The sequence below is a fragment of the Rhododendron vialii genome, chromosome 11a (assembly GCF_030253575.1).
Source record: "Rhododendron vialii isolate Sample 1 chromosome 11a, ASM3025357v1".
In the NCBI taxonomy this organism is placed as follows: domain Eukaryota; kingdom Viridiplantae; phylum Streptophyta; class Magnoliopsida; order Ericales; family Ericaceae; genus Rhododendron; species Rhododendron vialii.
The window spans coordinates 31,174,866-31,191,581 of NC_080567.1; the positions used below are offsets into that span (position 1 = coordinate 31,174,866).

General features: G+C 36.7%; 1 long non-coding RNA gene across 1 annotated transcript; it reads right to left on the reverse strand.

The window, feature by feature from the left end:
• Positions 1 to 9,693: 9,693 nt before the first annotated feature.
• Positions 9,694 to 13,724, reverse strand: LOC131308864 (uncharacterized). Its single transcript, XR_009194586.1, has 5 exons — positions 13,652 to 13,724; positions 12,551 to 12,704; positions 11,799 to 12,480; positions 10,514 to 10,583; positions 9,694 to 9,947 (listed from the first exon to the last, which is right to left on the reverse strand). It is a non-coding gene; the product is annotated as an uncharacterized LOC131308864 (long non-coding RNA).
• Between the last annotated feature and the right edge of the window lie 2,992 nt (positions 13,725 to 16,716).

Genomic DNA, 16,716 nt, shown 5'->3' on the forward strand with positions numbered 1-16,716 from the left:
CTATTGTCAGCTCACTGGGCTGACGATAAGCACAGTAGAAGACAAAAAAAAATTCTGTGTACTTTTTATATTCTTTGATACATATTCACATACTTACTATTGTCAATCCATTGAGCTGATTTTAGAATTTTCTTCTTTTATCGGCATTTTATTTCGATTTTATTTACAGCTGGCGGAAGTCTGACGACTGACCGACCGTTTCGGGCTCACGAGTCGCGACTACCCAGATTTGGACGTTGCATACTTTTGAGCGACAACAATTACAGAAACTAAAAAGACTTGGCTTTGTTCGGTTCTCAACTTAGTTTTAGTTTTAGTTTTGTTTTCAATCATTACCCTACTTTTTTCTTCAATCATTACCCTATTTCTCCAATTATTACTTTCACATCTCTCTCTATCTCTCTCCAATCATTACCCCTATCTTCAATCATTACTCTATTTCTCTCTCTACCCACTACCAAAACTAAACTAAACTAAACTCCCAACCAAACACTACCAAGATTGTCCTGAAATATTACTGGAGTAGTTGGTTTTTTTTTGTTGTGAAGGCGAGGGTAATTCGGACTTCCGGCTTACTAATTGTCATTTTCATAATGACGTAATAATGACAGAATATGGGGTAGGGAAATAAGTGGACAAGATGGAGTCGGCGTGGCGTGGCGTGGTTCAATATCATCGACCCCTGAATATGTCATTTTCTGTGGGGCAGTGAAGCTGAGCTAGCCAGCCAGCCATGACTGTTAGTATTATTTGGCTCGGCTCGGCTCGTGTTGAGTTGGGTTGGGTTGTATTCTAGTACTATTACTAAATTAATATTACCAATGATTGGGACACAAATCGTTAATCGTTCAATAGTGTTTGATTGGGACAAGACTGTCTCATATGGCATAGTACATTTGTATCATTGCTCCAATTAATCTTCAAAAAAAGAGGAATACGAAATGCCTAAAGTATCTAAATACGACAGTCTATTTTCAAAAATACGTACAGAAGTAACATGTTTTTTAAGAACAAAACAAAAAATTCAATGGTTGCCTCCTTCTTGCTCACGCATTTGTAGTTTGCATCTAAATTTGCCTTCTTCCAGTGCAACATCGGTCCGTTTATTTTTCAGAATTCTTTTTTAAAAAGGTCATTTCGATAAGTTTTTTTTTTAGATTGCAAATTGCTTGTGTAAGAGAGGCCCAAGCTCAATCTTTTTTATCTTTAACGGCGAGAGCATCTCTAAATAGAAACTGGATCGTCAAGCTTGCGACGTTTTAGATTGATCATCTCATAGTCATCTAGTATGTTACGTTATTTACGTTCAAAAGATCGTCCACCCTATAAATTATAGTATTGATTTTTCATCCGTGGCTATGTGTTTAAATCATTCTTTTAAGAAGAAAAAAAGAAATGAACAATAAAGTAATTTAAAAAACAAAATCCCAAAAATTTTCATAATTCGTACGGAGTAACCGTTAACGTCCGAACAATATTACTTTCAATATGAATGGTCTTTTCTGTATATGAGATAGAAAGAACATTCTCAAATCACTAATATAAAATACTAAGTGCAAACAAAATATCCTCATCAAGGACTCACCACAAAAAAATAAAATTCCCTAATCAAGAGAAAGGTAACTTGTTAAAAAAAATTTAAAAAAAATTGGAAGGGAAAGGGAAAGGGAATATTCTGAAACGGGTTGCGGCGTCGAAAACGGATTTACACATGGTTGGGTCAGCTTGAGCCTTGACCAAAATACCGGCTCAACGACCAACGAAACTCACGTACGTATGCGACGGAGTACTAACCAGCTGTGTCGCGCGAGGCTGCTTCGCTCTCCATTCGCTGCGTCCCTCTCTAAACAAAAAATCTAGAACTTTTAAAGGCATCTATTCGACCCACACGTGGCACTGCTTTATTGGCTTCCCCACATCAATAATTGTGGTTGGTTCCCCCAAACGACTACCCCACGAAAAATGGTTTTATGCCCACGGGACACCGTCATGTGATATATAGACCTCTTTTCCGCCATATATTGCAGTGGGGGTGGCCTAACTCAAAGTTTATGGACTCCATCACAGTATATAATAGACAAGAATTTGAGGCACCGCGTGACAGTGCCCCAGAAACACTTAAATGATTACACATGGCCTACGGTCTTAATTTGTTCTTGCGTCTATGAGAGTGGATTCTCTATTCAAGGGTCGTAACTCGTAAGTAAGGTTTGGAACTTTGCCCTAGTGTGATGTTGAGACATGGTTGATGATTCAACTAGTAATTTCTCCTTTAGAATTCTTCGAAAAATTTATGAGAAAAATTGAAGTTGATTGGATGTCTGATCTGTAATGACTTGATTAGCAATGACTGAGCGTGGATTAATCGAAGTAAAAAGAATGATCTTTTATTAATGCTAGTAGATCATAACTTTATACTCTTTCAATTTGCCAATAAATTGTTATAACGAGGATAACTTAAGGTACGTAAGTCAAACTTTTCCGAAAAATCTCGAAATTATGTTTTGTACTAGTCCCGTTCCGCTTTTTCAAAAAAGTACTTAAAAAATAATGACCTAATTTCAAATTTAAAAATAATAGACTTACAAAAATAATTTTTTAATTTTTTTTGCAGAGTTTAATAAATCTCATCAAAATCTATCAAACAAGATCCATATTACATATTTTTTTATTTCAATAAGTCTACTATTTTTAGCTTGAAAATTGTCAATAAATATTTATTTTTTAAAGACCCAATCCTAAACGGAGTATAAGCTATTTGTGGGGTAGGAATGAACTTATGAAAGTTTTTAAGTCAAAGTACAATCACTATGATCATTGGACTGCCCCTATCTAGGTTAAATCTTAGGGGTCCGGCATGGCGTGTAGAGTGAAAACTACATCTCTCCTCTCCACTGAAAAAGAAAGGCTTCTGCATCTTTCCAATCCATACGGCATCGTGTACTAATTTGAGGACTTAAAGCCACCAATATTGACTTCGACTGATTAGTTAAACTAGGATGGGTTTTTCCTAAAAAGTCTGTCTCTAGCTTAAGGGCTTTCGACAAGTTATTTTCGATAAAATGACTTTTAATTAGTTGATGCATGTTACGAGAATGACTTGTTTCGAAATTCATATTTTTGTGGGCTGTAGCCCGTTTAGTCTGTTTAGACAACCGGTGAAACCTAGCCTTATTGTTGTAGATAGAGATGCGGACGTGGGGAGAGTCCAAACGTTCAATTTCAATCCGTGTTTCTGCCGCGTTTCGAAATCGTGATTGTCTGTGTGATGAGTGACAAAGTAAAAAAAAAAGAACGGATGCGAATGCACTTACATGGCGGAAAGTGGGTAGTAGATGCAACTCAAGTCAACAATGGAGCCCATGCATGGGCTTCACTGGAGCATTTTTTTGAAAAATGATTCACCAAAAAATTGTGTAAAAAAACTGGAAGTGAAATCATGATTTAATTTGCAAGAGCAAAAATTAAGAACGACGGACTCAGAGCCAGCACTGAGCTAAAGCAAGCGTTGCGATTGCTTTAAGTCCTGCCAAAAGTGCAAATTTTAAGGACCCCTTCATATTTTAGTACCCTTGTGTAACTTTTGTAATACCAAAAATAAATGTACATAGTATAAAGGCCCAATTTCAAACTCAAAAGAAAATTTGTGCTCATATTTGAAATGGATGGAAAATTGTTTTCCAAATACATGGATTGCTTATAGAGTACCATATATTAACTGTTCCCGTTACAATTGCCACTAGAGAACGACGAAACTTTTCAAAGTTGAAGTTGATTAAGTCTTACCTTCACTCAACTATGTCACAAGAAAAGTTGAATGGACTCTCCATTCTATCTATTGAACATGAGATGGTGAATACGATTGATTGTTCGGACATAATTAGTACTTTGCTACTAAAACTGCAAGGAGATTGATATTTAGATGATGCTTTTAAAATCTTGTAATGGTCTTTTCTTTTTCTTTTTTAATTTTACGATTAGTGATATATAAGTGACGAGTTTGAAATCTTGGAATATTTGGTTATTGCTTTAGTGTTATTCTTAATGATAGTATTTGTTCTTGGAAGGGTAATTTACCTACTTACATTTTGTTCATTAAGATTTCGAAAAGGACATTCTTTTGGTTTTCTCTTTAAGCCTCCATAAAATCAGGACCCGGCTCTGGACGGACTTAAAACAAGAATTAAAAGGAGAGTACTATCCAAAAAATTATATGCGACTTTGGAGTAATATTATTCGATCGGGCTCACATATTCCGTGGTGGGGTTGGCACAATTTCTTAGAAGAAGATTAGGTGAAGCAATGCTTCAGAAACGAAGACTAATTTAAATGAGAACATTAATTACACATAGTTCCTTGTTTCAATTTGGAGATTAGCCAAGGCAGACAAATAGTTTGCCGCCTAAGCATAAATATCACTCAGGTCTCGTTTCGTTAAAGATCTTATTTTTTTAGTACTTTTTCGCTTTACGAGACAGGTCGTTTTGTCACCATACATCACCTTCAACTCTTTATTTAATCTCAAATAGATTGCCGACCTAAGCAGAAGTATCACTCATTGGTTAATTCCAAGTTCCAGAATCTTCAAAAGGATTCAGAACCAAGAATACTTGATTTTTTTTTGGTCACTCTTGCGAGAAGGAAATCGTTAGTTAAATCCAATACAGTATATATTTTAAGCATTGATATCACTCATTGGTTAATTCCAAAAGTTTCAGAATATTCAAGAGGATGCAGAACCAATAATACTTCTTGATTCTTTTCACACTCTTTCCAGAAGAAAAATCACTAGTTAAATCCAGTACAATATATTTTTTACTGGTTGCAAACTCTATGGTTTCGTTTTTATTTTCAGTGAAATCGGCCGTTTTTTTTTTTTTTTAATAATTTTCCTCTCTCTTTGTTTGGTTTCATTTATTTTGAATTTTGTTGGTTTGGTTCTCTTCCTTTAATGTGAGTTTTTCCTCTCCTGTGTGGAGTTTTTGGTGTTCTTTTGATTGTCTTTGACACAGTTGAGGGTTTGTGTTGCTCTTTCTGTTTGGAGATCAGTCATGACCGATTAGCTGGCAAAACCTGGTTGCAAGGCTCTTGTGGGTGATCTTGGATAACTAGGCCTCTTGTTTGGTTATTTATTCCCCTTGGGACGATATCCAACTTCGATGTATTCGGTTGTTTTATGATAGTAATACAACTTCTACCATTTTGGGAAAAAAAAAAAAAAAAACCTCTATGGGTGAGGCGCGTGCTTGTCATTGTTTACCCCAACTAACGCCTCTATGAATGTTTAGACTAGCTTGTGTGCACTTCGATTAATTCTGAAGTCCTAAAGCTAATGACCAAGTAAACCCTTCAATGGCCTCAAGATTCAGAATATTTGGCCTATATGAGATTCGAATATGTGATTTTCATAAAGGACAAACACTTAGTATTAGTTTTCTCATGCCCACTTGGCAAAACCTCTGGAGATCATGGGTTGGTGGTTATGATAGGTGGTTTTAAATTGATTACCGTGTTGCCCATAACAATTATTTAGTGACAAGTTAAAATAGTCATAAATACATTTTTAGAGCGGCAATTATGAAAATTACTTTTGTGATAGGGCTTCAAAAATAGATGACACCAAATTAGTGCACACTCTTTATATATTAGAGAATATATAAATATTAATACAAAACACACGTAATGATTTTGTTGTCACTCGATAGATGTCTAGCCTACTCCTTAGATGATGAAGAAGGGATACCGCTACCACTAAACGGCCTACAGGTGGGGCAAACCTCAAATGGCATAAACTACCACACCGAACACGCGCACCTTTGGCGATAATCGAACCCTCACCTCCTCTGTAAAAGAGATGAGAAAGTGTCATTAGGCTACGAGCCCGTTGGCAACACATATACTGTATTGTAATCGATGATGCCAAAACTAAAAAACTGTCAGAAAGAGAAGAAAGACAATAAAATAGTAATAGGGAAGTCATACTACTGGTTCCCAATTAGTACTACTAATTGTTACGCTACGAGCCGACTAATCCGGTTTTAAAAAAAGGCGTGATTAATTAAGTTGGGCGTGATGGGATCTAAGCAACATATAATGGAGTGTGACAGTGAAACGGGATTAGGGGTGGCCAATACTAAGTGAGCTTAGTGCAAAGAAGTGGTATATACAACACACATATATTATTATATATGGCAATTTAATAATGTTCTATGTCATTATTTTATGCCAGGGCTGCCAGCGATCTTATCCCGGCCGCCATAGAGAGGTGGAATATATGGAATTGACCATGGCCAATCAAATTATTAGTGCAAAGAGATATCAAAACAAGAAATACTCTCTCTCTCTCTCTCTCTCTCTCTCTCTCTCTCTCTCTCTCGGGTGTCTAATAGAGGACTCAGTCGGGCTCAATTCAAGACAAAATTTTATGATTCGAATCTAAATTCGGTCGTCATAAGATCAGAGAGCGATCTTGGCCCGGTGCCACACAGAGGTGGAATATGCGGAATCAACTTGGCCAATCAAATTGCTAAATTAGTAGTGCCAAAAGATACCCACGAAATTCTCTTTCTCTCTTTAAGTTAGATATAGTATCAGATAAAGGACTTAGTTCGGTTGTGGATTAAATAAATAAAAAAGGACTTAGTTCGGCCATCGTATGATCTGGAGTTTGGAATTTATAAGTAGTGAGGCCAAATACCTAAAGCCATTAAGGATTTGGTAGCGTTTAACAATGATAAGAAGCAGAAATGGATTTATACTAAGGTCCTTTAAGGTATTTTCACATTTAGGTGGGATCAAATATGTCAAAATCCAATAAATGCATTATAAAAACAATCCTTTTAACTCAATGGATTAAGTGATCTAGAATTTTTTGGCGAGATCCACTTTTGCTCAATAATTTTATGGCGAGAGATTCGAGAAGACATAAATCACGGAGTATCTTATATTAAGCGTTTACTATTTGTTTTTGTTTTTTTTTTTTCTTTTTAGGATGGCGCTTATTCATTTCATTGGACTAGCTTGGACCGAGCACATGCTACATAGTATATACTTCCTTCAAAACACACCTATGGTATGGTTTTTAGAGCTTGCCTTTAGAAGTATCTTTGTAAACAATTGTAATAAGTTTAGGGAAAAGAAAATTGGATTCGGATTGCCCTGGAAATTCCACAGAGATCTAATACCCCGAAAATTTACCCTTTGTTTGAAATATATGAGGAAAGAAAGAGAAATGCTAAAATAAAATATTATTAATTTCTTTCCTTCTGTTGTTTGGAACTTAAAAAAAAAAGAACAAGCAGCAAAAAAATACGTATGAAATGACCTTCAATTTTCTCTTTCAATTATTTTATTTTCCTTTCCTTTTATCTCCACAACTTCCGAACAAATTGTAAGCTATTGGTTCTTTAATGTCATATTGTCATGTGGGATCTAAGTCACATAATTTGCGTGCGCGTACATGAGCGCAAATGCGAGGGTTCCTAATGCTAAGATTTGCGAGAGCAAAAATTGAGAACGGGAGCGCATGCCATTTTGAAGTGTGGGATGATAGCCTTGTTTTTGGTTGGTTTGGTGTCGAAACCTTTTCGGCTCTTGTCGGCTGACTTTGGGTCTGATCCACTTCACACAAGTCATGTAGGTTGAAGCTCAGCCCATTTATTCACAGTTTTCGGCCCACTTAGGCTAGCCCAAATCTATTGAAAGTAATGTCTGCGAAAACTTTTTTTTTTGTGAAAATTTTATTAACCGCAACCACAACCCCTCCCAAACGCGTTCGGTTCTATTCGCCCATGGTTGTGCTTGCCACTCGCATAGTTGAGGTGAAGATTCCGTTATTTATCGGCAAAGCACGGTATGAATTATGGTATATAAAATCAATAATTCTAACACCACATCTATTTACACACCCACACTCATAAAAAGGGTGGGTCCACACACACTAGGTGTGTAGTGTGTGCGGGCTCCACCTTTGTTGTGAATATGAGTGTGTGAATGAGTGTGGTGGTAGAAGGACTCATATAAAATATTACCACTTGTTGAGAGTTGACCTTCATTACTGTTATAGCCATAACGGCCCGTTTGGATGCGGGTAAAGAATAGAGGGTATTAGTTAATAAGGGGGATAAGATAGTAGGAGGTATTAGTTAATAAGGGAGGACCCACATTGATGTGATATTTATGGAGGGGGATTAAATAATATGTTGTTTAGATGAGGTATTAGAGAAGGGGGATTAAATAATATTTTGTTTGGATGGAGGATTAATAGAGGGTATAAGGAATGGTGGATGATGTAAAAAGTTGTCAAATGGCCTTTTTGCCCTTGTACAGTCCCTAAATTAATTATGTATTACGTTTTGTATATAATTACAAATTTAATTATTCTTTCACAATTTAAGCCGCAATAATTTATTTTACTTATAATTTAATCAATGTAATGAGTATCAAAAATTATAATTTTTTTTAAAGTGTTTTATTTTATAATTTCGTTTATTTTGGATCAAAGGTAAGCAATAATTTCGTTCTTTTAAGCATAGTGGATGGGTGGGGTTACATGGGCACACATGCACTGAATAATTTTTCCAGTCCTTTTTATTATCACATTGTTATTGTTGTAGAGAGAGAGAGAGAGACAGAGAGAGGGTAAGTCAGAGAATGACGGAAGAAGAAGAAAAGAAGAAGAAGAAGCGCAGCAGCAGCAGCCGTCGTCCCAGATCGTCGTCGATCGTCGGCGGCTCCTTGCCGTTGTCACTGTACACCCCCCCCCCCCTCTCTATTTTCCATTTTCCCCAATCTGGCTATGCATGTGTGTGATAAAGTGGGCTACAGAAATGGAAGATTGGGGGTGAGGGAAGGGGGATAAAGAAGGGTAAAATCGTCAGATTTCGAGGGGATTAGGGGGTATAACTTATGGAGACCTCAGACCCTATCCGAATATAAGACCCCCGATGCCCCCTTCCTCTGGTCTTGGCCAAGAACCGGTCTTCTTGAAAACCCCTCTATTTTTTGTTCCCAAACGGGGGTAAAGCCTGGGCCCCAGGTCTTATGAAGGGGTGAAAGCTAATCCCTCCTCTCATGGATGCATCCAAACGACCCCTAAGGGAGATAAATAATAGTAAGTGGCTATATATTCCTTCTTCAACAATTATTGGTGCCTTTCAAAAAAAACAATTATTGGTGATTTTGGAAGGATCTTAGAAACCTAGGAAAGCAAGAAAACCAGAATCTTTCAGGAAATGGATTCCGAAGACAAGAAATGCTGGCGTAAACTACTGGAGGATCTGAAGCATTGGAGTACAAATTCTGATGGCTCCCCTGGTAGTTAAAACTTGCCTAACTAGTGAAGGGAATGCCCGTACTTCTTAAGCTAGTTGTGCAGCTAAGTCCAGCCCAAAATTGCAGCTGAATGATACTTTCCTGGTTCGTTTTCAGGTCTCAAATTTTCTAGCCACGGTTTTCAATAAATTTTCTCTATCTTTTTTTCTTCTCTCATTATTCTCAAATTCCAAATCGAATAGAGTCGGTCCAATGACTAAGGTAGGTAATCAGTCCATCCTTTCTTTTCCTTTTTTTCCCCCTTACTAGGTGCACCTTCGTGCACAGCACGAATGCATGCCCATTGAAGGAAACAAGTTTTGATATAGGCTAGATATGTCTTGATTGTAATTTTAGAGCCAGAAGTAATAGAAGAGTATGGAAACAAGTAGAAATATATATTATATAGATTGATCAAAGTAGCAAAAGGATTAGATGATTTACATACAAACCACATAGTGCGTAGTCTATTTATAGACGCTGAAGGAGCATAACACCAGTAAAGCTCGCAGTAGTCATAGATAGCAGTAGTTATATTAAACCCCTCATTCCTCTCCTGCAAGCTCTTCATCTGCCTTTTCTATTGAGAAGCATTGATGCATCTGCAGCTCCAAAAGAATCCATTTTCATGTGCTCTATTTATGAGTAAGACAATACAATTACCAAACCTTAATATGACTTGCAAAATTAATATCTTCACCTGTCTTTAAACTGAAGATTCATTAATTTATCTCTAACAACTTAGTACCATTCCTTAAGTGACCCTCACAGGATTTCCAAAACCCATCTTCAAAATAAATGCTTCCACTATCCTTGGAGCAAGAATTAGTGATTTCATTTCAGTAAGAGTCCATTCTTAGGGCAAATTTTTTTTTTTTTTCAAAAGGACCCCTTTTTGGGAAGGCGAAAAACTGTGAGAGTACATAAACTTATTCGGCCATAAATATGGTGTTAGGAAGCAAAAGCTCCTATTAAGCATTTCTTAGCTGGCCTATTCTCGGTATTTACTTCAAGAATCAAGATTGTAAGAGTATACTATGATTTTGGATTCTTTTCCATTCCTCATTATCAGATCAGCTAGGGATTGTGAAGAGGAAAAATAAAAAAAAAACAAAAAAAAAAACTAAAAGCTAAGAATTTTGAAAGTAAGACCTCATCTGTTACCAATAAGGATAACCAACAAGAGAGTAGAGATGAATACCTTGTGACCAAAAAGCGGACAGCATGCCCTCCGGAATACTAAAATTTTGTCTACAAAAACAGTCTTGTATCTGGTCCAGGAACACATTCAAAAGCTTCAACATCAACCAATCGGATAAAAGTTAACTCAAATTAAGGGATAAAGAAACTATTACATTACCAGCGAAATATATTTTAGAACGTACATTTCAAAATATAACAGAAACATTTGGAGGCGTTAAATTTGTTAATCCTTCAAACTTTTACAGGAGGAAAAATAAGAATCCAACCAACCAAAAATAGATGTCAATGACCTAATTCAGCAACTTAGCCAGAATAAGTCGATTAAGTAATAATCAAAATCAAGGTTGGAACAAAAAAAATCGAATGACCTTCTCATAGTAGATTCAAAAAGAAGTCAGTTTGAACTTTGAACTTTAATTGTTCCATGAAATCCATTCCCTTATGGATTAAGCTAAATATTAGTATGGTTTTGATTGGTTTCTAATTCATGTCATCCACTCTTCTAGACGAAAATGAAACAGTAGACTGCATCTATGTGCTTCTGCAAAGGTGCACATATTCAAGAAACTAAATATAGCCATCTAAAATTGCATACGTTGAGATAATAATCCCGAATTTTTTCTCTGCGCCTATTATGATGATCGCAATAGATTATAGAAAAATGACCATGAACAAAAAAGGATCTTTTGGAAAGGGTTAGTTGTTGACACTTTCATTTCTATCACAGATCACTACCCCAATGTTTGTCTCTTTCATTGGTTGCCCCTATTATAGAGCGAATTGATAAGTTTAATTTATGTTCTTTGAAAGTGACTGTGGGATTCAAAATGACATCTACAGCTAAGCAATTCTTTGTTATGGATTCTTCTCTTGATCACATACAAACTATCGTTGTTAATCAATAAATTTGGTCAAGAAACCCCATAAATGGAGAGGTGACAGATAGGTATCAAACTTAATTGTAAGAACTTTTTTGTTAAATTTAAAAAAAAGAGACTAAGATAGCAAATGTAGGCAGAAATACCATAACTATTTCACCCAATTTTCAATTAGCTAAAATTTTGTATACTCCAAACACAAACCACCAAAAAGAGACATGAAGGAATCCTTGGCATAGGTGGCTTTTCCTTTTCCCTTATTCGTAGAGCTTGACACTTTCAGATACCACCACGGACAAAGAGATGTATAGAATTATCACATAAAGTTGTACCTATGTCTAACGAACAAAGACAACAAATGAAACTGGTGAATAAAATCAGTCAGTCGATTTTTTTTTTTTTTACCTATTTGGCCACTTGAAAATTGGTCACAAATCCTTGACAGTGCCTTAGCTGGAGATTGAGTGGACGTTGAATCTGCACTTGCCGATTGCTGCATAGGTTTTGCACATGCAGGCCTTAAGTGTCACGTGGCACTTTTTGGATTCAGCTAAGTTGTGGAGCAACGAGAGTGGAAGTGTTGCTGGCTTCCTGCATTAAGTAGATAGCAATTAGTTTTGGTTCTTTGTTTTTCTCATTGCTTGAACATGTACATAAACCTAAACTCTTCTAGCAAAGCAGAATATTGAGAATTTAAAAAATGGAAGGAAAAGAAACCTTTGGCCTTTGGTACCAATTTCCATACTCCTTTCATTCCTTATTTTCATTTGTTGCCTACTAAATCCTTATGTTTAATTCTTAGTCCCTAAAATGACCAGACATGAAGTTTTCTTAGAGAGGATAGTTAGTCCTTTGTTTTAAACAAATATGTCCTGGTATTTGCAGAGGTCCTATGGTAGTACTTGACAGAAGCAGTTTATAACCTATTGCATGAGGGAAAAATTCAAGTTGATCAGTAAAATTGAAGACATGAGCTTTAGTTTTTTGTCTTTCCCTTACAAAGGGAAGCAAATGGTAGATTGATGTAGGTGAATTTCATGACATCGAAATAAATCATGTTCTCTTTCTTGAAAGCACCATGCGAAAACTGAAAAGAACCAGTACAATATATATGTAAACGGAATGGTTCAGTATTAATGGCCTAAAAATATGCTTACACCAGTTGCATTTGGTGCCATTTGGGATGCCAGTTGCATTTGGTGCCATTTAGGATGCTGTAATTGCATAAAATTGTCCTGCAACCTCAGGAAAGGAAAGACTGTTGCTTTAATAGATCTAGTTGGATCTGTGATTTGAACATTGAATTTGACACTACAACATGGTGATGTTTGTTAAGCTATAGATGATATATCGTTTATGCTAGATGTTTAGATTAAAGCTAGGTTTTTCAACTGGCCAGTTGTAGTACTCTTGTGCATATATACACAATCACCTGCCAACACAAATTGTATGTTTACACATTAAGTTCATAAGCAGTCCTAGCCGTAAGCACAACACAACCATATAAGTCAAAATATAAACAAGCTATAGATAAGTCTTACGGTTCAAAAGGGTTTCCAAAAAACACATCCAGCGACACACAGCACAGCAGGAGCAACAAAACCAAGCACGGATTGATAGCAAGCTTTAAAGGAATACCTCTTGACTAAGAGGAATCACACCATATAAATATGAGGATGTACTCCATTAGCGAGTGTGATACCAGAGTTCGAGTCTTACTATTAATCCAAAATTCGATTTACATAGAGTCACTCTTTATATATAGTAATAATCCCAACCAAAAATTAAAACCCAAAATCAAAACCCTAACTAAAAATCAAAGTCCTTGATCAAAACCCTAATCCAAAAATTCTGAATCCGGAAATCAAACTTTGTGACCAAAAACCGTAATTCAGAAATCAAAGATTGTGAGCAAAAATCTGAATCTAGTCCAAAAATTCAAAATTACGCTAGATAAACAGTCAAATACAAATCGAAACCCAAAAATCTCAAATCGAAAACCAAGACTTACCAAAAAAACCCCACCAAACCAACCCCAAGGGATGTAACACAACCACAAACAAGAGGCAAAATCAACGCAAGCCGCAAGACCAAATGATCCCGAAAAACCCAGGTAACTAAGCGGAAAGCCAGAAACCAACGGCAACAGACATCTCCTCCCAATAAGCATACCGCAGGAGCCACAGAGCACAAGGAGAAAGTGCGGAAAAAAAAATGGGAAGAAAAGAACCAAAAAGAAGCACAGTTGCAACAGTTACCTCTGGATAGCAAGCGGCAACGCAGTCGAAGGCTAGGAAGCCGGAAATCGCCCCAAAATTTGTGTGTGTGTGTGTGTGTCTCTCTCTCTCTCTCTCTCTCTCTCTCTCTCTCTCTCTCTCTCTGTTTACGTTTGAACCAGATGGAGAAAAGAAAAGCAGCAGTGCTACAGTCACCGACCGCGTGTGGGGTCCACTCCGGGCCCCGCACGAATGATCCGAGCCGCTCAATAATTTTAAAAAAAAAAAACCGAGTGGGTTACATGAGAAATAAGCTCAATCCGATGTGTGTACGTGCTCGTTCCAAACTTTTATTTTTGAACGGCTCGGATCATCTGATTTTGGAACAGCTGGGATCGAGCACATATACACATCGGATTGAGCTTATTTCACACATCGCCCCACTCGGTTTTTTAAAAAAAAATTATTGAGCGGCTCAGATCATTCGTGCGGGGCCCGGAGTGGACCCCACACAGGGTCGGTGGCCGGTAACCGACCCTCCCGGTCGATGACTGTAGTTTTTTCGAAAAGAAAAGGAAGTGGAGGAGACGTGGGCTAATAACATCCACGTAGATATCCAACAAAAGTGAGCCCCCATAAATCAAGGGGCATAATTGAAAAAAAGAGAGCATCTGAAAGACCTGGGCAATTGGTAAAATGGCCGAAATCAAAGGGCAAAATTGTCCCAATTGAAAAATGGCATCCCCCAATCCCGTTCTTATTATTTAGGAGGAAGGGCAAAATTGTCCCAATTGAAAAATGGCATCCCCCAATCCCGTTCTTATTATTTAGGAGGATGGATAAAAATAAATTCAAGAAGTGTATTAGGTGTTCACTTTAAAATAGGAAGCTTGAATGTACACGAAAATTAGCCTTTGATACTTCATTACCAACAAAATGGCATTCAGACTAATTGACGTCCTCACGGGGGCAAGGCGGTGTTATTTCGCCTAGTCCAATCCAAACTGGATTTGTGAGTTCGGCTAAATTTCAACTTAAATAACAATATTTTTAAACCAAAACTTTTCAGATCTCACTCCCCTATCATAAATTGGTAACACGTTACTCGTGTTAAAAGAGTGCGGATGGGAGCATTTTATTGAGGCATGTGGGTCTTGCATCGAGTCTCACTCTTATGAGCCGTCATTCATTTGCAAAGATTTTTCAAAATCCAATATAAAATAAGACGATAACTGTGCACATATACATAATATTGTCTCTTATTCGGATCTCACTAGTAGCAATATATATATTTTTGAATGGCGAAAAAAGAAAATTTTATTAATCTTTGAATGAGCCTAATGTTAAAATGGCCCAAAGAACCAATCCAGCACTCATCCTGAAAATTCCACGATAACCATATGATCCCACTTCACCTGATCCTATCCCAAAGGAAATTGACATGTAGGTTGATACAACCCCACTTGAAACGAAGTGGTACAAGTATTAGTATCAGCTTCCATTAAGTCCATAATTCCAGCAAAATTCTAGTTCACCTCCAACTCTCTTAGCCTCCTAATTAATCTTATTTAGGAGTTGGGAAGAGATGTGACAATGAAAAACATGTTTGTATTATCAATATGAAGATACACATGATTTGCGCCCACACTAAACATAAATCCTGCGTTGGATTCCACTCCCAAATATAACAAAATACAATTCCAAAGTTCTAAAAGGGAGGAGTCATTGAATCAAATCTCATAATCCACATAATAATCTCAATTAAAATTAAGCTTTTGTTGTCCTTCTCAAAATTCATCCCGAAAATATCAAAACGAGGATGTGTATGCATAAAGAATGAGCAATGCAGTAAAAATAAAGTCATACGTAGTTGCAAAATAAAAAAAAATGCTGCCATTTAAAAATTTATCCAAGCTAATCAATTTAGTACCATAAATGTTGAATGCTGAGGATCTTGAGATACAATAATAGGGCTATTGAAATCCAAATTTTCCTGTCAAAAAATTGACATTAAATTAATCTCTCATATACAAGAACTATTCATATAATGACATGCATATCTACAAGTGAGTAAAATTACAATACCTCATGCAAAGCTTGATTGGTAGACGAATTTAAGATAGTAGGAGACGAACTTGTACCACCAATATTATCCCTGAATGAAATGAAAAAGTTTACGAAGGATATAACTTTCTATACGGACCATGTAATTATATATAAAGAGTAATACTTACCTTGCTTCCTTTTGTGTGGGACAGTTAGTTCTACCCAAGTTTGCAACAACCATTTGTAAGATTCAGTAGTCTCGTTCACAAGTAAAGCACATCCGAACATGATTGATTGGTGGTGGTGGTTAACTCCAGTGAAAGGAACAAAAGGCATGCTATACCGATTGGTTAAATATGTAGCATCAAAAGTAATAACATCCCCAAAATATTGGCACGCGAGCCTTGATCTTGTATCTGCCCAAAAACAATTTCCCATACAATTGTTTTGGTCCACTTGAATTGCATACACAAATCCTGGACTTTTCGATTGGCAGGTTTTGAAATAATTATATACATTCTTTGTGCATCACCATCCTTTAAGAGCTTCCTTCTCTTGTTTCCCAAATAGTTTTGCACGTCCATTGTCATGCAGCCAATTTGACTATGAACACCATTTTCTTGCTCTAACACGGATACTATTTTTCGAGGCGGTACACCGGCATCATTAAGAACATCAATGAGATTTTTCTAAGCACGAGTTATTCCTCTATTTCCCCGAAGCAAAAGTGTACTTTTCGGAGAACACAACTCATGATTATGTTCGGTTACAAACTTACTTACAACCCATTTTTCATCATCTTTTGTCACATTCATTGTTGCTTTACACCCAATCATAGTTTCAGAGCAATGTGAAGCATCCTTTTGCTTCTTGTAATAACTTGGACGACGAAATCCTTCTCTGTAACAACAAAATTCTACCCCAATCACTGAATTATATATCCGTACGAGATCGGCGAGCACGATTTTTTCGAACGCTAAAACCCTTTCTTCTCGCATATGCTGTGTAACAACTCAGAGCATCTTCCCATTCCTCAAAAATCAAGCCTATACATGGCTCTG